Source organism: Lissotriton helveticus, chromosome 1_1, assembly GCF_964261635.1.
Source record: "Lissotriton helveticus chromosome 1_1, aLisHel1.1, whole genome shotgun sequence".
Classification (NCBI taxonomy): Eukaryota; Metazoa; Chordata; class Amphibia; order Caudata; family Salamandridae; genus Lissotriton; species Lissotriton helveticus.
The window spans coordinates 856,044,004-856,065,634 of NC_136057.1; positions in this window are offsets into that span (position 1 = coordinate 856,044,004).

Genomic DNA, 21,631 nt, shown 5'->3' on the forward strand with positions numbered 1-21,631 from the left:
ATGTGGTGAGTGAAGTAAAACAACTTAACTACAAAGTACAAAATGGGAAAGCCAACCACAATAGACAAAACAGCAAATATCGAGATCTCATCACCAAGCTGCAAACTAACAAGGATGTAGTAATAGGTAACTCTGATAAAGGGGGCAACATTGTGCTACAGACTAAAGACTAAAGAGAATTACTTGAAGGAGGCCTACTCTCAGCTGAATGATCGAACCTGTTATGCGAGGTGTGATACAACAACATTAAAAGACATGTATGCAAAACAGTACAGGAACTTAACATCATGGAAAATAAAGGGTATTTTGATGTAAGGGGAACATGATTTTCTTAAGACCCAGAACCCTATGGCACCCACCATCTACTTTATACCAAAGTTACACAAGGACCCAGTGAACCCCCCAGGCAGACCCATAATATTGGCGATTGGTGGCCTATTAGAGCATATGTCACAATACATAGATTACTACCTCGCCCTCGTATGTGAGGGATACCAGCGATTTCCCTTTGAAACTTTCTAAATTTGAATGGGAACAGGAGTATTTACTAATTGCTATTGACGTCTGCTCACTATTCACTTGTATAAGGCATGAAGATGGGGTACATGCTTTGTCCTACTATCTGACCAACAACACTACAAACACTGTGAACCATAATGAAATGTTGATTAAAATGGTCCAGTTTTGCCTATCAAATAACATTTTTATGTTTAGCAACACTCTGTACCAACAAATACAAGGTGTTGCTATGTAGGCAAGTTTCTCCCCCAGTAATTCATGTTTGTTAATGGGGTGGTGGGAGGAACTGGTCCTCAGAAAGCAACACGCATCAAGTATCACTAGGAATGTCAGATTATGGTTAAGGTATATTGATGACCTGATGGTGGTTTGGAAAGGTACCCATGATGAGGCCAATGAGTTTATTAGTGCCATCAATCAGAACGATCTGAATCTACAGTTTACAGCCACAAGAGTTCCAATGATGTAAGTTTCCTGGATACATTGATTTACATAGAGCACAACAAGATTAAAACCAAACTGTTTAGGAAGGCGACAGCGGGTAATTCAAAACTACACTCCAATAGTTCGCATCTGCATCATCTAATCAATAGTATCCCTTACGGGGAAATGTTGCGGTTGCGACGAATACACAATGAAGACAGTGATCTATTGGCTGCTCAGATCGCATGCAAGGAGAGGTTCCTTGATAGGGATTACTCCACTAAGATTATTAACAATGCCATTAGCAAATCTATGAAGTTCCCTCGCAGTCAATTGCTGAATAAAGAAATACAGCCTTGCACTGGTAAAGACATGGTACCCAGCAGAGATTTCAGGATCATTACAGAATATAATAGACAACACAAACAGATCAAGTCTATTATCAATAAAAAAGGCCTCTCATAATAAGTGACACAATCATTGGGCCAGCCCTTCCCTCAAAACCTTCAATCACGTATAGTAGGGGACCCTCTATGCGTGATGAGCTGGTGAAGACCAGCCCTGAAGTAATAGAAGACACGTCATGGTTACAAACACATAAAGGGTTCTACAAATGTAAGAGCTGTAAGGACTGCCAGCTTGGTGTCAATACTGTAACCTATATGACACCATCCAGCTCCAAACAACATAAGATCTCCAGACTCCTTACCTGCAAAACAGAGTATGCAGTATATATCCTGTACTGTCCCTGTAATCTTCGGTATGTTGACAGTACCAAACTACCCGTTCACAACGGATACTGCAACATATACGGGCAATAATGAACCTAGACTATACCTACCCTGTGGCCCGTCATTTACGGGACAGACACAATGCAGACAAACAACATTTGAGGTATTATGTAATAGATTCTGTGCCAGCTAGCAGGAGAGGAGGAGATCATGAATCTAAACTGAGGAAATTGGAGACCAAATATATACTGGAGCTAGATTCGAAACATCCTGGAGACCTCAACATCATGGAGTGTAGAAAATAAAACGAGAAATATGAACATTGCCGGCGCCATCTTGCTTAGTGAGGGCCTTTACGTGCACGTAAGCAGCAACCATTTTAGACATCGCGGCCATTTCATACTCTGCTGGTCACCTGTGAGTAACCCCGACCTCGCTATCATCCCCCCGCGCTCTGACCAAGCCTGAACACATGTACCAGGGTCGTAAAACCTTGTCAACATGACAATGCCCCGGAGTCACTTCCCTGCACTGGCCACTCAATCCGGTCCCAGGCACTAACCAACCCCTGTGAACATAGTTTATTACCCGCACACGGCAGGGCTTGTTTCACCAACAAAGGGGCCTGATCTAATTAAAGACACAAACCCTTAGATCTGACTTATCCCACGTACTTTTAGATCCTGTCGGAAAGTCCAGCTGTGAGATAGCGACCATCTGTTAGATCTGGGTGGAGGGAAGATTGCTACTGGGTCTCTGTGGGAACTAGCTTGAGGCGGGGATTCCAAGGATGTTTGACTATGCAATAAACTGATGCCAGGAATGTTTGACCATGTAATAAACTGACTAAAAAGCATATAAAAGGCCATGCCACAGAGATGCAGTTAGAGCACCTCCTGACGATAGCCCCGGTGTCTGATGTGATGTGTTCTCCTCTGGAGAAATAAACCTGTTCTTCGCCTTCCAATTTCCAGTGCCTGCCTTGTTATTTTGATCGCTAATCTTAGGGTGAATTAGAGGTGGTTTGCACCAAACGGCATCGAAAGCCTTGGGAGTCTCGCTGCTTTTCATCAATTGTCGCACCAACGTCAGTTCCATCAGCGACACGTGGGTCCGGTGAGAGAGGTCCTAACGACGGAGTGAACATCTAAACGATCGGGAAGTGCACCTGCCTAAAAGAGACCCTCGTCTGGCGGCCGATCAACTGAACTTCACCGGTTCTGAACGGACCTCTCTCGAGTGACCTGCAGTCCTGACTGGGACCTTACAGGAACGCTGCATTTTTGGAGTGAGAGGACAAACGGGCGCTGGAAGGGGACGACGAAGAAACTGTCCATAACGGTCCGGGTAAGGTCGTGATATACGACAAAACTGATTGTCTGATTGTATTGAAATTGTTTGCTCGAATACTAGTATTCCGTTCTTGAAGTTATTGGTAGCAATTGAGACATTCCCTGCTTGCAAACAACGTAGAATAGGAATATTCTCTCTGTGCAGGCAGCGAAGGACAGGTAGTGCGGCCCTTTGTCCATGATCTATTGAGATATTTATATTGACCGCTTGTACGTCATGCCTGTCTTCTCAAAATTGTTTGATTGTTTTGGACCGGACCGTTTGTTAGAGGTCAGTCATCCAGCACTGCCGGAAGGCACCCCTAACAAGGACATGTATGTTAAATATGGAGTAGCCATCCTTGCTTATAGCAAACGATGGCACAAATACACGAGAAAGGACCGGGTAAATTAGTGGCCACTGACGGGATCTTTTGATCTCGCTAAAATAGAAATCTTAGAAATAGCGCTCCACAAAAAGAAAGCCACGCCAGCCATGCTTGACAACTTTGGTCTGTGGTAAAAAGAAGCAACCCAACGAACGAGAAGAAACAAAGCTAGAATAGATAAAGAGATGCGAAAAGCAGCTCACCAAGCTTGTAAAAAGTTAGAAGAAGATATAAAAGAAAGAGAGACTGATAGAAATGAACAAGAATCGAAAATATCAGGCCAGTGCCCAGTCAGAACGCCTTCGACTCTTTACCCTGAGTTACCAACTAAACAGAAAGTATATGATGATTTGTTATTAGGCCCTCCGATCATCTACATGCCACCTCCTTATGCCCCCACCCATCCTGTAATACAACGTCAGGAATCCCAAAGCGTAGTTGAAGGCAGCACCATTGCCTTGACTCCCATAGCCTCAGCACCAACAGAGTCTCTTGTGCCTAATGCCTCATCAAAAGGCGGGTCAGTAGGAGCTGAATCAAAAGAGAAAGGGTTGCCGAGGATCCCACGATGAGGTAAAAACGAACGAGCAGGTGTCGGTAAAATAGTTAAAACGCTCGTAGATAGGAAAGAGACCGAAGAGTATATAACCGACATGTGCAACTCCTATGTCAAAAACCATAAGCGACACTTCATTGTACGCCTCTGTTACCACACACTCACTGCTTACGAGGAAAAGTACAGAGAGTTAGGGCCCGAGCGACTAATGGCTCTTTATATAAAGGTAGATACGGGAAATGAAAATAACTGTGATATAGCGGAACTCTTCTCGTACACACTAGAGGTATTCCGCCATCTCATAGAACAAGGATGGGTAGTTAAGGATAAGACATCTACAATGACAGGGCCCCCGATAGAAAAACCGGATACCATGATGCCAATAAAAGAAGCTGCCCCTTATTGGGTCCCCCCTAGAGGACAAGGGAACAATGATGATATAAACCACCAGGATGCGAAAGGAAGGGTGGTCTACAATTGGGTGTATCAGCCATGGGACAGACAAGACATCCTGACGTTCCGTAAATCTCTTCCAGATTTGAAAAAGAAACCCACCGCCTTTTACACAGAACTAGGTACTGCTCTGGGGACCACAATAATGACACTTGCCGACATTGACTTGTTCTTCGGGTTATGTTTGCCAGCCGATGTGTGGAAGCAGATTAGGAGGATAGACCACACAGAATTGCTTGGTCATACCTGGAAACAACTCAGCACATTAGATAAACAGCAGAATCCTGGCCAAAAACCAGATTAAGCTATATTTGACCTCCCTGATAAAATAGTGCAGAAGGTAAAAACACTGATACCAGAGAAAAAGATAGACTGGTCCAAAGTAACAGCGTGCCGCCAGAAACCACAAGAGGATGTCTCCGAGTATTTCTCGAGATTCGAAACAGTGTTCTCCGATTACAATGGACAGGACATGTCCACCACGACCGGACACCACTTATTTGTGCAAAATTACGTCAAAGGACTGCTGCCGAAGGTATCACAGAAATTACAAACTAGCGAAAGTAGTTGGGCAGCCTCTAAGCCAGCAGCTATTCTCCAAATGGCCCAGTATTATGAACATCAGAAAAACGAGAATGACAGAGACACAGAAAAGAAAAAGAAGGACTGAAGGAAAGAGTAATGCTAGCCCAACTCCAAGGGGTGAATACAGGATGGGAACAATATAAAGGAGGATACCAACAGAATGTCCCTAGAGTACAGCCTCCTAGAAATGACTCATTGACACCATATGTACAACGCCAGGACTTAGGACAGGATCAATGCGCATTTTGCAAAGAATACGGACACTGAAAATCCCAATGCCCAGCCTTATCAGGAGCTAGTAGGGGCAGAGGGATAAGGGAAATAACAAATGAACAGAGAGGAAGAGGACGTGGGAGAGGGTACGCAAGTGAAGCTAGCGAAGGAAGGCCAGGAAGAGTGAACGCATTTGACCGCCCTAGACAGAACCAGTGTCAACAGACAGATTACGGCAACATGTATGACTTTGCATAGGACAGCCAGGGGCAAGGGAGGGATCCAGTTGAGCTCTATGTTGATCAGCAAGGCCCTTATGTTACTGCAAAGGTCCTGGGCACAGAGTCGCCATTTTTGCTAGACACAGGAGCAACACGTAGTGCGCTATCCAAACGACCGATTTCAAGGGCACCCTTGTCTGGCTCACATATAACCTCAATAGGATTTGACGGTACGCCCTCCACCAACCCTTTGTCCAGACCGATCTCCTTCAAACTTGAAAAGAATGTTATCGACACAACGTTCCTTCTCTCCTCCAACACTCCAGACGCCATTATGGGTCTCGATCTACTGAAGCATTTTCGTGCGACTATCAGATGTTCGCCAGACGGAGTACAAGTCATCTTATATGACAATCACCAACGCCCGAGAGATAATCCATCCCAACACATGTATCCCATTTCTGAGACAGACATATCCCTACCAGACACTTTACCCTCGCATCTGTGGGCTAGGGCTGATTAAGAAGTAGGACGAATGATGATTGACCCAGTACACGTGGCAATACGATAAGACGCAACCTTACCGAAAATACCCCAGTATAAGATATCGCCAGAGGGCGACAAAGCCTTGACTGAAATCATACAGTCACTAATAGAGGCAGGAGTGGTAGAAGAGGTAGTGAGCAATGTTTGTAATAGTCCTATTTTACCGATCATAAAGAGAAAGGGAGAGGGAGATGGAAAAGCCTACCGCTTCATCATTGACCTGCGGGAGATACAAAAAATAGTAGTACCACAGTGCCCAGTAGTTTCTGACATCACCACCATCCTGACCCTAATTCCATCAACTGCTACCACTTTCACCATTATTGATCTAAAAAATGCCTTCTTCTCCATACCCATTCACCCAGACAGTCGCTATCTTTTCGGATTCACTCTAAGATCCCGCTCATATAGATTTTGTCGAGCACCCCAGGGGTACACCGAGAGCCCGAGCATCTATAGCCAGGAGCTCAAAAGACAGTTAGATGCCGTTCAATTACCAGACGGGGTGGTGTTGATACAGTATGTTAACGATATCCTCCTAGCAGCAGACACCACTCCACAAGCCGTCACAGCCACCATCCAATTCAACTCCTACGCTTCCTTGCAGAAAATGGCCACAAAGTTTCTCGAAAGAAATTGCAGTTCTACAAACCACAGGTAACATATTTAGGTCACCTCTTATCGAAAGAAGGGAGGAAACTCACACCCGACAGGATCCAGGCAATTCTAGACACTCCCGTTCCCAAAAATCAGAAGCAAGTCCACTCTCTGATAGGCCTCACCTCCTTCTGCTGACAGTGGTTACCAAACTTTAGCTTCATTGTCAAACCCCTTCTCTCGCTCCTAGCCAAAGACCCCCCCTCACCTTTCCCCTGGACACCCGAATGCCAGTCAGCATTCAAAGAATTGTGAGATGCCCTTTGTTCAGCACCTGTTCTAGGAACCCCGGACTGCTCCAAACCATTCTTCCTCTACACACATGAAAGGGAGGGATGTGCATTGTCCGTCTTAGCGCAATCAATTGGTCACAAACATCGCCCTTGTGCATATTTCTCTGCCACCCTCGACCCAGTAGCTAGAGCGTTGCCAGCATGCTTGCGCGCTGTGGCAGCTGCAGCAGTATCCATACACCAGAGCGAAGGAATAGTGCTCTCCAATCCAATCACTGTGTTAGTACCCCATGCAGTCGACACACTACTAAACCAGACCAAAACCCAACACTTGACTAGCGCACGACTGACAGGTTACGAGTTGACCCTGCTAGCACCACACATCATCCTGAAGCGATGCACCACTCTCAATCCAGTTACATTGTTACCTCTACCCGAAAATGACCCTGGTGTGACTCCACTGCACGATTGTGTGACCCTCACTGACGAACAAACAAAGAGTAGAGTGGATCTCAGAGACACTGCCTTTCCAGAGCCAGATGGGGAACTATGGGTAGACGGCTCGTGCATCAAACTTCCAGATGGCACCACCTCAGCTGCATATGCCGTCACCACAGCCCGAACCATCCTAGAGACAGCCCGCATTGCCCAACGATCCGCCCAAGCAGCAGAGCTCATTGCCCTCACACAAGCATGTATTCTAGCAGCTGGTACGACAGTAAACATATACACTGACAGCCAGTACGCCTTCGGGGTGGTTCACCATTTTGGGCTCCTGTGGAGAGAAAGAGGGTTCCTGACTTCACACGGCACACCCATCCTACATGGAGATCTAGTCTCCGCATTGACAGAAGAAAACCTCCTCCCCAAGCAGCTAGCAGTGATTAAATGCCAGGCACATAAGAGAGTGACCGACCTCATTGGACAGGGAAACGCATTAGCCGACATTACTGCCCGAACCACAGCCCACGACAGAACCACGACACGAATGTACGTGACCAGGTCACAAGCAGAACAATGGACTGATGCTAGAACGACTGTAAGGGACATACAAACGACAGGCACACAGGACGAACTGACTGAATGGGCTCGGGTGGGACGGAGAGACGAGGAAGGCTGCTGGAGGACAAAAGACGGAAACAAATGGCTGCTACCTAATGCCTATCTGATCCTCATATTGACCATGGCACATTTACCCGCACACATAGGATCTGCCCCCATGACCGAACTGATCACCAGAGTATGGCATAACAGCAAGATAGCAGAATCAGCAAAACGCCTAGTACAGCAATGCATAGTATGTCTGCAACACAACCCAGGGAAAGAGACCGTAGTACCACGGGGAGGGTTTGGAGTCCCTGATCAACCCTTCGAAGTCCTCCAGATGGATTACATCCAGCTTGAGAGGTGCCATGGTCTAAAATACGTACTAGTGATCGTGTGCGCCTTTAGCAAATGGGTGGAGGCCTACCCCACCCATGACAACACCGCCTTAGCTACTGCAAAGGTATTACTGAAAGAGTTCTTCCCCGATATGGCCTTTGTAGAATTTTATGGAGCGACAATGGCCACCACTTCGTAGCAGAAGTTATACAGAACATACTGAAAGGGTTGGGGTAAAGCAAAAGTTCCATGCCGTTTTCCACCCCCAGTCAGCGGCCTGGTAGAAAGACACAACCCCACGCTAAAACTGAAGCTAGCAAAAATATTCGCCACGACTGGGTTGAAATGGCCCGACGCCCTCCCACTGGCATTGCTGTCAATGCGCTCCACCCCAACCAAGCACCGACTGACCCCTGACAAAGTAGTCTTCAGCAGGCCTATGAACATTTGGGCGGCACCAAAGCCAACCTCCATTAATGATGTCCCGGACATACTAATGTCCGACTATTTGTACAAATTAACGAACTAACTAACTCTTATCCACCAACAGGTGCAGCAAGCCATACCAGACGTATCCAGGGGCCCAGGACATGATATCAAGCCGGGAGACTTCGTGCTGACAAAGAATTTCCAAAGGATGAAGAGTCTGGAACCCAGGTGGATGGGCCCCTGGCAAGTCTTGATCGCCACCCGAACTGCTCTTCGAGTGGTAGGAAAGCGAAATTGGCTGCACGCACATCACTGTAAGAAAATCTCCCCAACACTGACAACCTGCGCCGAAGTGGACGTCTAAGAAGAGCTCCTGACGACGGATCAACCAGCCCTGAGTTGCTACCCACAAACAAAGACACTTGAATTGGCAGAGTTTCCCGACCCCACAGTACCATCCAAGAAAGGGTACAACTTGAGGTCGATGAAAGGAGGGTGCTTCGACAAGCAGGCCACTAACTGAGTCAAAAGTGTCAGATCGGTAGCTAACATTACAAATGCTACCAGGAGAAACGCTGGACGAAAGTATGTGGTCCTGTGAGTCAACGAGATCCTTGAAGGTGATGGAAGAACCCGGAAGACCGAAGAACCGCAGAAAAGACTCCAAAACTGCCAAATTGCACAGCACAAAGACAATAGCACTTGTAGCAGCATCTCTCGCCAGTCTCTTGCTAATGGTCACTGTCTGGATCATTGAAGAGAGTGCTCCTGCATACAGAACAATGTCACCTACCATGCAACCCACCACCATGAAAGAACACTATCTGGTGTCACTGTCACCACGCCTCCGAGAACGACGCAAAGAATTTTGGAATAATTCTTTCATACAATTATTGCACCAACACAATCTTGCCGCAAATGCCACGAACTGTTGGATCTGTGGGTTGCTACCTCATGCCACTGAACATTCCATTCCTTTCATCCCTTCACCATTTTCTGTTCATGGATCTTGCCTTGCCTGGTTAATGCTCCTGCAAGAGAGCTACACAGACAACGCCACATCCGATGGCACAATCAAACAATTTTACAATGAGTTCTGGCTGAACATTACGGGAAGAACATCCGCTCCCTTCTGCCCTCTGACTTCAAACGCAACCTTTCCAATGAACATTCCCACCAAAGAACAATTTGAAATGCAAGTGTATAACAACCCCGCCAGACCTACCTTTTCCTATCTAAAGAAACGAACTGCCGCAACTCTGACAGTGGCCCTATCTGTGGTGAACGTCTCAGGCCTTGTCTGCATCGAAGGCCATGGGACTAAGATTGTGGGTCACATTTCTTGCCAAATAACGAAGACTCTGAACACTGCCAACCCCCCTTCATTTGTTGCATCACCCAACATGTACTTCATCTGTGGTACCAAAGCTTACACCTGGCTCCCAAAAGGCTGGGGGGGCACGCGCTACATCGCTTTTGTTCTGCCTCCAACCTACACAACACCTGCAGATCACCACAGAGAAAGGCGTTCCAAAGACACAGAACAAGCAGACTCCGCCACATCACAGCTCCTCGACACGGCAAAAGGACTCGTCCCGCTATGGGGTCCGATGGCAAACAGCCGAGCCATCCGGCACCTAACTCAAGCAGTTGAAACAGCCTTGAACGTCACTGCTGGCATCCTCACCAACAACACACCTGAGCTTCAGGCGGTCCGCCTGGTGGCTTTACAGAACCGCATTGTTCTAGATGTGGTACTAGCGGATAGTGGAGGAGCATGCGAGTCAGTTGCTGTTCTTACGTTCCTGACAACTCACCCTCTGTTTTCAAGGCAATTGAACACCTCCACAGGCTGGCGTCAGAAATCCATCAGGCGTCAGAGACTTGGACACTTGGAAGCTGTTTTTGGGGCATTTTAAAAGAATGGGGCTGGAAAATAATGATGATCCTCTTGGTTCCAATATTCATAATATGTGGTTGTTGTTTGGGGATACATTGTATACCACTTTTGTGTTCTATTTGCCTGAACTACTTGCACCCTAAGACTATGGACACTGAGCTCACGAAGGTGAGAGTAATAAGCGATAGAGCGATACAGGACATTAGGGACATTGAAATAGACTAGCAAGCTGGCGGGACTATGTTCAAAGGGAGGACTGTAGAAAATAAAACGACAAATATGAACATTGCCGGCACCATCTTGCTTAGTGAGGGCCTTTACGTTCGCGTAAGCAGCAACCATTTTAGACATCGCGGCCATTTCATACTCTGCTGGTCACCTGTGAGTCACCCCGACCTCGCTATCATCCCCCGCGCTCTGACCAAGCCTGAACACATGTACCAGGGACGTAAAACCTTGTCAGCATGACAATGCCCCGGAGTCACTTCCCTGCACCTGGCCACTCAATCCGGTCCCAGGCACTAACCAACCCCTGTGAACATAGTTTATTACCCGCACACGGCAGGGCTTGTTTCACCAACAAAGGGGCCTGATCTAATTAAAGACACGAACCCTTAGATCTGACTTATCCCACGTACTTTTAGATCTTGTCGGAATGTTCAGCTGCGAGATAGCGATCATCTATTAGATCTGGGTGGAGGGAAGATTGCTGCTGGGTCTGTGTGGGAACGAGCTTGAGGCGGGGATTCCAAGGATGTTTGACTATGCAATAAACTGATGCCAGGAATGTTTGACCATGTAATAAACTGACTAAAAAGCATATAAAAGGCCATGCCACAGAGATGCAGTTAGAGCACCTCCTGACGATAGCCCCGGTGTCTGATGTGATGTGTTCTCCTCTGGAGAAATAAACCTGTTCTTCGCCTTCCAATTGCCAGCGCCTGCCTCGTTATTTTGATCGCAATTCTTAGGGTGAATTAGAGGTGGTTTGCACCAAGCGGCATCGAAAGTCTTGGGAGTCTCGCTGCTTTTCATCAGGAGGACTTGTACACTTGCTTACACTGACATGCTGCAACATTTATGTGAGATTGGCCCCTAGTCACATTTATAAATCACGCTCAGTTCCCCCCTGATTCTTGCCCAATCTGCATTTAGAAGGAGTTCTTTTAGCGCCATATTTGATCCAGCAGAACACACTTTGAACCACTACCTCCTCATTGAATATGACCTTATAAAAGTCATGCATGTTTTTAGTATTTATATTCAATTTACTAGGACTTACCATTTTATATATGAGGTTTAAAATATGATCTTGATGAATATTAATTTATTTATTCATTTTGCACAATGCTTCATACGTGGGTGCATCTTCAGGTATGGCAACATCGTAGTATTTATATTTATATTTGGAGGCTAGGATATTTAATTATTTATTTAATTATTTATTCAATTGTCATTTATTCATTATCTTTTCCCCTACAGGGGAGGCACATATGTTTTTACATGAGTTCGTATTTTGTGTATTTACTGGTATCTATTTATGAGCTACAGCTATTTGTATTTATTGGTATTCATTGGATCTATGAAGAACCCCAAATACTGTAACGAAACTATTTTGCACATATGAAATCTGCTTAAGGCTCATACGGGTATTTAGAACGTGATTGCAACCTACAACACAGTAATGTGGCAAGATCGTCGTGATCTAGGACTCTAAATCCCACCACGTTTATATCATCAGTTTTTAAACATGGAATGTCGGTCTGCAGCTCAGTACAGATTTATGTACAATGAAAAAATTGGAATTTGCATTCAATGTACCTCATTTTATACAGTGCTATGATTGCACACGGAAAGATTTCTTTGAAAAGTGTCCTCTAAAGCAAATGGATGTTTGAAAGGTATTGATACTTTTTCTCATCCACTAGACGTTTGCATTCAAGCTAATATTCGGATTTGTATTTACACAATGGCAACTCCGTAAATAGCAATTGTTTGAGGTTTCAATCGCAATACCTTTAACAAGTAGGAATGCCTTCTATGTCTATGCATAAGTTTGCACATGTGATGTAATTTACGAGCACTTTCACTTTAAAAACACGGCAAATACACGTATTCAATGTCATGTGATCCAGGCCTGTGGTGGGCTGAAACGCGTTGTGGCGAGACTTTCACCCCGAAAATAAAGAAGGCACATTACCGTGTTCCGTTCCGTTTTTCCAAGGTGAACGAGTGGCAGAGTTCAGGAAGCTATCTAGGATCTGCATTGCTTAATGTTTAATCAGGAAAGCTGATTTTAGTCCTGGTTTCCAAGCTTTACCAAACAGTTCGGTCCTAGACAATTACTTTTCTTCCCCCTTCTTTCTTATCCGTGGTCATCACATTTGAAAGCACCTTGAAATAATTCAGTTCAGAATGCACACTGTACAACAATCTCCCTTGCGTATGGTTTAATACATTATAATGTTTCTCTATTTATAAAAATAAAAGGCTCATACAAGAGGAACAAGAGAAAAGACTTGCCTGTTGACTCATTAATAAAATTGTCATATCAGAAAAGGCGTGGTTCACTAATTCTAATAAGATCCAGTCAGTGCAGTGATATAATCTAAGGTGCTAACGTGAAGAAATCCAAAATATGGTTTCTTCATGTAAATGTTCGTACTTCAGCTATAAAAAATGGAGATCTCAGCAACACCTGCAGCAGAGCAAGAGGACTAGGCTCAGCTAAAGTTGTTCTATTAAGACTCCGTGTCTCTGCTTTTTAAGACAGGATGCAGCACAGGTGGTGCTGCAAAGAATTATGGAATCCGGCCTCACCACCAATGCCCTATTGGTGATGGTAGTGAGGCAGAAAATGTTTTGGTGTTGGCTACGCAGCCTATGCTTACCTCCACCCACATAAATCATGTTCAGTTTCACAATATTTGATATGAGATGCACATATTCCTGAAGAATATGCCTGACACCACTGGGGCAATAGTCAATCACTGAAATATATTGATGAAAAAAAAAAATATGGTCTGTTGCTCAGCCCTCCTGTTTTTATCCTATTGTAGGGGGACACCAGTAAAAAACATTATTATGTAACCCACATACAATTTTAGTGTAGGTCTGACAGTTTGAAAAAGGGAGAACATAAATGCATAATAACCTCACTCAAACTATGGAACCCATAACTAGGAGACTGTAAAACCAGAGAACAGTAGTACTCTTGAATGCATCCCAGTGCAAGGTACATAAGCCATTGATGAAGCATACCGCATTAGGTGAGGTTTCATCATCCTATAAGTGTATGGAGTCCGATGTGAATGCATTGTAATTCAGTAAAAGGTTTTACTCCATCTTCTAAGAGTTTTGTACTTCTTCTATGTGCATGTCGGTTTACAAAAAGTGTAAAAAAGTCCTTAAAGTTCTCTAATTTCTTCTTTAATTTGTTTGGTACCGGTATTGTACGTGTCCTGTATGTGTGAGAGATTTGTGTGATGTACTTTCTGCTACTGTCACCTACCTTTCATTTATTCTTTCCCTTGAGGAAGCTTGCACTGCTGCTGTTCATGACCTACCTTTATTGTGCAGTGAAGTTCTGTAAAGCAAAATTCCGCTCCACTTAAAAAAAAGATTCACATTGCCATAGCTTGATTTAATGCATTATGTTCTAGCTGCATACTGTTGTTAACCACTGCTGCATAGTTCCTTTGTCCCTGGCATAATACCATCCACCATTCCTTCCATTTCATCCAACAGCATGTTGCATTGTGGGCTTGCGGTTTTGCTTTTACCTCACAGAAACCCAGCATACAAAGTGCTGTTGGCTACAATAGCAGAAGTGGCCTAAAGTGTTACACATGGCATTAATCTACTTGTTGGCTTTGATTTACTCTTTTACAAAGTCATTTAGTGCCTTTCAAAACCTGCTTGTTTTACACCTAAAACGAAAAGTTAATTATTCTCGCATATATTTGTGAGAGTTCACTCGTTTATTTACATCATCCATTAAAACAAGCAATGGCAATGCAACAATACTGAGCTTCATAACATAAAAGAGGTACAACATGAGCTGCAACATCAAAACCTTCCTTTAGCATATAGAATAGGCGAAAGGCAAGTTTCAGAAGTAGGTGGGACATCACACAGTTCTCTCACACATATATAACAGCTGCCACATAGGCAGCTAACACATATTAGAGGGAGGAAGATAAGAGTTAAAGGGATGTTGTGCACTTTCTATAAAGAGATACAAACATACAGGAAGCATAAACATCATAGATGAACCAGCCAAACGACTTATAAAATTACCTTACATTTATGTACTCCCATAGGATGAAGAACCTTGCCTACCTTGGGTAGTCCATTTCAACAGTGGGTTCCTCCTCTAATACTGGGAAGCATCTGGGGTCTCCAACCTTTTCTGTAATGAGAGCTACTTCTGATCAGTTGAAATCGTCGTGAGCTACTGAAGGCCAAATAATGTGTGCATTGTTATCAGACACCCCGTGGCCCACTTCATTGACTTTAAACCTAATGTACCTGGAGTGTGATACTATGGTGTGAACAAAATACTGTGACTATTGGTCCTGTGATAGGGCTGCGATGTGCGTCAGTGAGTGCATGGCCTGTGGGGAGGTATGAACATGTTTATGAATGTGAATACATTGAATATATGTGTATGGGTGGCAGAGAGTCTGTGTTGTTTGTACTTGTGGTGAGGTACTGGGTTTTTAAGAACCGGCACAGAACCGGTAACCCAGTGGTGTCAGGGTACACCCAGAGACCTCGGGTTCTTCCTGATCCAGACCACAGAAACTCAGAGTCTTCTAGGTGAAGTCAAAGATCGATTTATTGGCTGCAACCAAGGTAACAGGTGTCCTAGAAGTACAACACACGGGGAAGTATATTCTCAGGAGACTGCTGCATTTTACAAAGTCAGGCTTCTCTTCTTATACACAATTTTAGGCTTCAGGCAAAACATTCTTGGTTGTAAAGTAAATCGTTAACATATTTCCAATACAAAGAAAAAGCAGAGTCATGATGACATGTCCATATTTCACTTCGTGCTGCCTACAACAAATCACCCGGCAAGGCCCAACATTTCATCAGATATCGATGGACCCCCAATAAAACAGGCACCTCCCCACCATAAAGTAAGTGAAGCAAAAAGAGTAGAGACAGATGGGAGCAAGATACGGCAGGTGTGCGCGCTGAAATGGTTTTATGGCCTGTTGAGCCCTGATGCTATCTGGTTCGGCCACTGGGAGGGGAACTGACCTAACGAGTTCGGCCTGGGGCAATGGTTCCAACTTGCACAGGTCATAGGAAAGTCGATCAAGGAGTACGTGTCCTTGTGGAATTAAATTCAGCTGGATTAAGGCCTATGTAAAGGGCAACACATAAATGGAGGCGAAGGGTTTCAGAACGCAAATGACTATTTCGAGGTGAAATCGTCACTCGAATGTGCTGTAATTATATGTACCTGGCGTGCTCGTCATTCTCGGTCTTTTGATACCAAATTCGTCATGTTTCGATGAAGTTTTAATTCTCAAGTCCAGAATGATTACATGAATCCAGAATCTTCAGAACCACAAACTCTCCTTTTGCCCTTACATAGGCAATTAATCTATCCTCATGTTAATCTGAGTCCAGATTTATATTCCTAAAGTCATTGAGATGTTGCTGTAACCTCGTTCTAATACTCAGTTCATCTCTTGATACAGGCTTCCTTACACATGATGTAACACAGAGGCCACATATTGCAGGAGCACACTGTATGCACAGACAGAACAGGAAAAGAATGGCTAAGACCATCCCAATGACCATCAGAATTTTCCATCCCCAGGCAGATATCAGTTCCCAGAACCATCCCATTAACGACCAATCTCCTTTATCCACATGAATAGATTCGGAAATCTTATGTAGTTTGGAGATGGCCTGGTACACTGTTGGAGCGTTATCAGGGATGAAAATACAGCAACTAGATTGGATCAATCTGCATACCCCACCTCGGTCTGCAAGTATGACATCTAAAGCGACCCGGTTCTGAAGGGTCATAAGTCGATCCGACTGGAGCTCAGCAGTCAAGTTACTAAGGGCACCAGTAGTTTCTATCACGGTGGACTCAACTACCCTTGTCAATTGCCTTATGTTCCTGCTGTTAGCCATGGATCCCTAGAACGGCAGAAAACCCTTTGCAAAGTCCCCAAATTCTTGACCTGCAGTGTCTTCTTCACTCAAAACACCTCTAACTATCCTTGTCCTGTGGTAGTCTGCCGCTGCTGTGCAGGTGGGAGGCAACAGGAAGGAAACAAAACATGAGCCCAAAAAGTCAGGGGGCAACCATGTATAGGCTCTATCGTGGCAGATGAAATAAGTAACCTTAGCTGCTAAAAACGCAGGGGAAGTCTGAGACCCAAAAACATACGTTTCAATACAGACACTCTTCCCTAACTGAGTCCTGGGATTCGTGCCATTACCTTGCAGACACAGATAACCCTGATGGGGTACAATCCAAATCGGGGACGATCTCTTAGCTTGCTGTTTCTCACTCAGAGTAGCTCCATATCCAGTCATGTTCCATCCTATGTATAATAGTGTCTCATCTCTAGGGATAGTCTCATAAGAAATACCTTCCTTAATCATGTCTACTATACCCTTGACTAGAGCACTTTTCCTAGGATTGTCTGGTACAGAACGTAGGTGGTAGATTTCGTGTGCATATATGAATATTGACCTATATGCCCATACAGAACCATTGTGACTAAATGGCAGGACCAAATAGGGGATACCTTTATCCGTTGTGTGAGGCATAGACCGCACACCCAACAGTTAGTTGTGTTCATTACAAGTTGGTGTTGGTGTAACAACTGAACAAAGGAGTTATTAATGAACTCCAATCTCCTATTTGATTCGTGGTCAGGCAAAGGGTGGAAAGAATGAGAGGAAACAGTGGGAGGAGGTATGGGGGATGCAGTGGGTGCAAATGTTACACGAAAAGAGAATAAAACGTAACTTATTAAAAATATCATTACTCTGAATAGCATGGAAATACACAATATTATAAAACTTTTCCATGTCATCACGTTGCACAACTTGTGCTTTAAATTCGTCAGCTTGGCAGGTCTCTCCACATCGGGAAACTCCATCCTCTCTAAAGTGCTGCCCGCGGTGGGAGGTTGCCTCTGCTAAGGGATGCTTCTGTCAGTCTAGGGCAACTCCCTTGGACCAACCAGAACTACCGACCTAACGTCGTCAGCTGCACCCCGAAGACTTTAATCAACCGCGGCCCTAGCAGCGGAACCCGGATGGCGGTTCGAAAAACAAAAATAAGCAAGTTTCTTAGATGGGAGAGCTGCACTTTCAAAAATAGTACTTGGGGGGAAAAAAGAAATATCTATTTTATTAGTTCATGGATCTTGGTCTCCAATTGCCAAAAGAAAGTATTTTATTAGTTTGTTTTTCTCGGTCTCAAATTGTATCGTTGTTTCCCAGGTATTGTCTGATCCTGGAACAGAAGGTCAGGCTCTGTAATGTTCAATCGCTCGGATGGTCTCACAGCCTTGTGCAAAATGTTCTCATTTTCTTGTTCAGAGTCAGTTCTTTTTACGTGCAAGTCATGAAAAGGGACGGTATGTGACACGGTATCAGGTTCAGGGTCAGCGACACCCTTCTGGACCCACTGGTCATAGGGTAGAGTGAAAGGGATTTTCTTACAATGGATCCCGTGGACCCAGTTGGCCTTCCCCTCCACCCGAACGGCTGATCTTGTAGAAAGGAGGACGAGATGAGGCCCGGTCCACCTGGGCTGGTCGTTCTTTGTTCTTTGGAAATTCCTTGCAAGGATCCAGGAACCAGGGTCAATGGCGTGACCCGGAGTCTCAGAGACCGGAGGCAGGGTGTTGTGGACCTGTTGATGCAAAACATGCAATTTAGCCGTCAATTCATACAGATAGTTAAGCAAAATAGGGTGTTCAAGCTCGCTGAACTTGGTGGGTCTAGGCACTCCCCATATGTTGGCTGACCGGCCAAAAGCTATTTCTTATGGACTAAGTTTCACTCGTGAATGTACAGTCATTCTAGTGGACAGGAGTGCTAAGGGTAGAGCGTCAGGCCACTTAAGACCTGTGCTCGCTTGGATTTTGGCCAGTTTAAGTTTTAACATGCCGTTGTAACATTCTACTAATCCAGCTGATTGGGGGTGATTTGCAGCGTGGAACTTCTGCCGGATACCTAGCCCTTCACACACTCTCTTCATCACACGACCCACAAATTCACTTCCATTATCAGACCAGACCATTCTAGGCATTCCAAACCTGGGGAAGTACTCTTTCACGAGGGCTTTTGCTGTGGACAAGGCAGTATTGTCTTTTAGGGGATAGGCTTCTACCCATCTTGAGAAGGCGCACACAACAACGAGTACGTATTTTAAATTGTTGCACCTCTCCATGTGAATGAAATCTAGCTGCAAAACCTCGAACGGATACGTAGGAGGTGCAAAATGACCAGCTGGAGTTGGGGTTCCCCTACCAGGATTGTGTTTCAAACATACCATGCAATCCTTGACAACATTCTCTGCACACTTGGGAATCCCTGAATTCTTCCATACTGGGGCCAACAACTCGCAAATCCCTTTCACGCTGATATGAGCCATTCCATGAGCCATTGTAACCACTGCAAGCACATATACATCGGGTAACAACCATCTCTGATGCTCTGATAATTCAATCCAACACCCATTTGCAGCCATTCTACCCGTACTTTCTCTCCACATGCTCAACTCTTTCTCTGTGGCCTCAGCTTGAATGGACTTCACACTCTCTATTGTGTCTTCACACATTCCAACGTCACCAGTACATCTTGCAGGGCCTGCAACATACATTCGGCTCATTACATTCTTTGCCGTTTCTTTCGCGATTTCATCAGCAAATGCATTTCCACGACCAACATCATCAGTCACCTTCTTGTGAGCACTACATTTCACAATCGCCATTTGCAGGGGCAAGGTCAGTGATTCAAGAAGCTCATTCACCAACTGACCATGCTGAATCTTAGCTCCATGCGACGTCAGGAACCCACGTTCTCTCCACAATCGCCCAAAACTGTGAGCCACTCCAAACGCATACTGACTATCAGTGTAGATAGTCACTTTCATTCCTTTGGACAATACACATGCTCTCGTTAGTGCAATTACTTCTGCTGCCTGAGCTGAATTATGTGGAACACGTGCAGCTTCAACTACTGTGTGCAACGTCGTAACGGCATATGCTGCGGTCGTGTCCCCACTCGGGAGCTTAAAGCATGAACCATGCACCCATAATGTACCATCACATTCAGCAAGAGGAGTATCAAATAGATCTACTCTCCCTTTCGTCTCTTCCTCTGTTCTGAGAAAACAATCGTGCTGTTCTGAAACATCTGATTCCTCTGCAATTGGCAACAACGTAGCTAAGTTCAAGGTACTGCACCTTTTTATGTGCACATGACTCGCTAGTAATGTCAATTCGTAACTGGACAGTCGAGCACTAGTTAAGTGCTGTGTCTTGGTTCTATTTAACAATGTGTCTACTGCATGTGGGACCATCACGACTAGTGTATTATTCATTACTAGACCAGCAGACTGTCGAATAGAAACAGCTGCTGCTGCTGTGGCTCTTAAACAACTTGGCAATGCCTTAGCTACCAGATCCAAAGTCGACGAAAAATAGGCACATGGACGCTGCCTACCTCCAAACAACTGAGTCAACACCAATAATGCACAGCCCTCTTTCTCGTGGACATATAATGTGAAAGGCTTACTGTAGTCGGGGGTACCTAACACAGGAGCCGAACATAATGCTGTGCGCAGTTCGAGAAAACCTTTCTGACACTCTTCAGACCAAGGAATGGGATTGGGTGTATTTTTGCATGTTAATGCCACCAAGGGTTTGGCTAATAACGAAAAATTTGGAATCCACTGTCTACAGTACGATGTAATGCCCAAGAAAGCACGCACTTCTCTCTGTGTTCTTGGTACATTTAATTTCGCTATTGCCTGAATTCTTTCTGGGGTCAGTTTCCTTCCCTCCTTCGATAAGAGGTGACCTAAGTAGGTCACTTCTTGTCGGCAATACTGCAGTTTGGAAAGTGACACCTTGTGATGAAGATCACACAGATGACGCAACAATGACAGCGTTGCCTTTTTACTAATTTCCTCAGTGTCTGCAGCAATGAGTAAGTCATCCACATACTGTACAAGAGTAGCACCTTCAGGCAAAACAATCGTATCAAGCTGTGTTTTTAGAGCTTGACTGTATATTGATGGACTTTCACAGTAGCCCTGAGGAGCGCGTTTAAAACGGAAGCTGCGACCTCTTAAACTGAAGGAAAAAATATCCCTGCTCTCCTCAGCAATCGGGATGCTGAAGAAGGCATTCTTCAGGTCAATCACCGAAAACCAAGAGGCAGATGCTGGAATCATAGTCAATAACGTGGTAATGTCGGGGACAACTGGGAATTGTGGTACAACTATTTTATTCACCTCTCTCAGATCAATCACGAATCTGTACACAGGTGGCTGAGAAGGGTCAGTTCGTTTTAAAACAGACAGAACAGGACTATTGCAAACAGTTCCTCGTGTTTCTTCAATCACATCCTTTTCAATCAATTCGTAAACGATCGCTAGCAAAGCTTTTTCACCTTCACTCGAGATTTTGTATTGGGGAATTCGTGGCATTTTAACGTTGGCTTTCAATGTTACAACGTATGGTGGAATTTCTAAGCGACCCACATCATTAGGACCAGTGGGCCAAAGAATATCTGGAAGAAACGACAATTCTGCTGGAAGTTTGTCCCTCGACAAATACATGGGAGAAACCACTTTCTTACCTAGAGTAAGTTGTACTCCTGAAGGAGAACAGTACAAAGTCGCATACAATCTTTTTAACAAATCCAATCCTAGCAAGTTTTCACCACAACCTGTTGTCAGAATGAGGGGTGCTTCGAATTCGCAAGGACCAACAGAAAGAGACAAAGGGTCAGAAATCAGATTTCTAACTGGGGCGCCAGAAAAACCTACAGAAACGTTCATTTC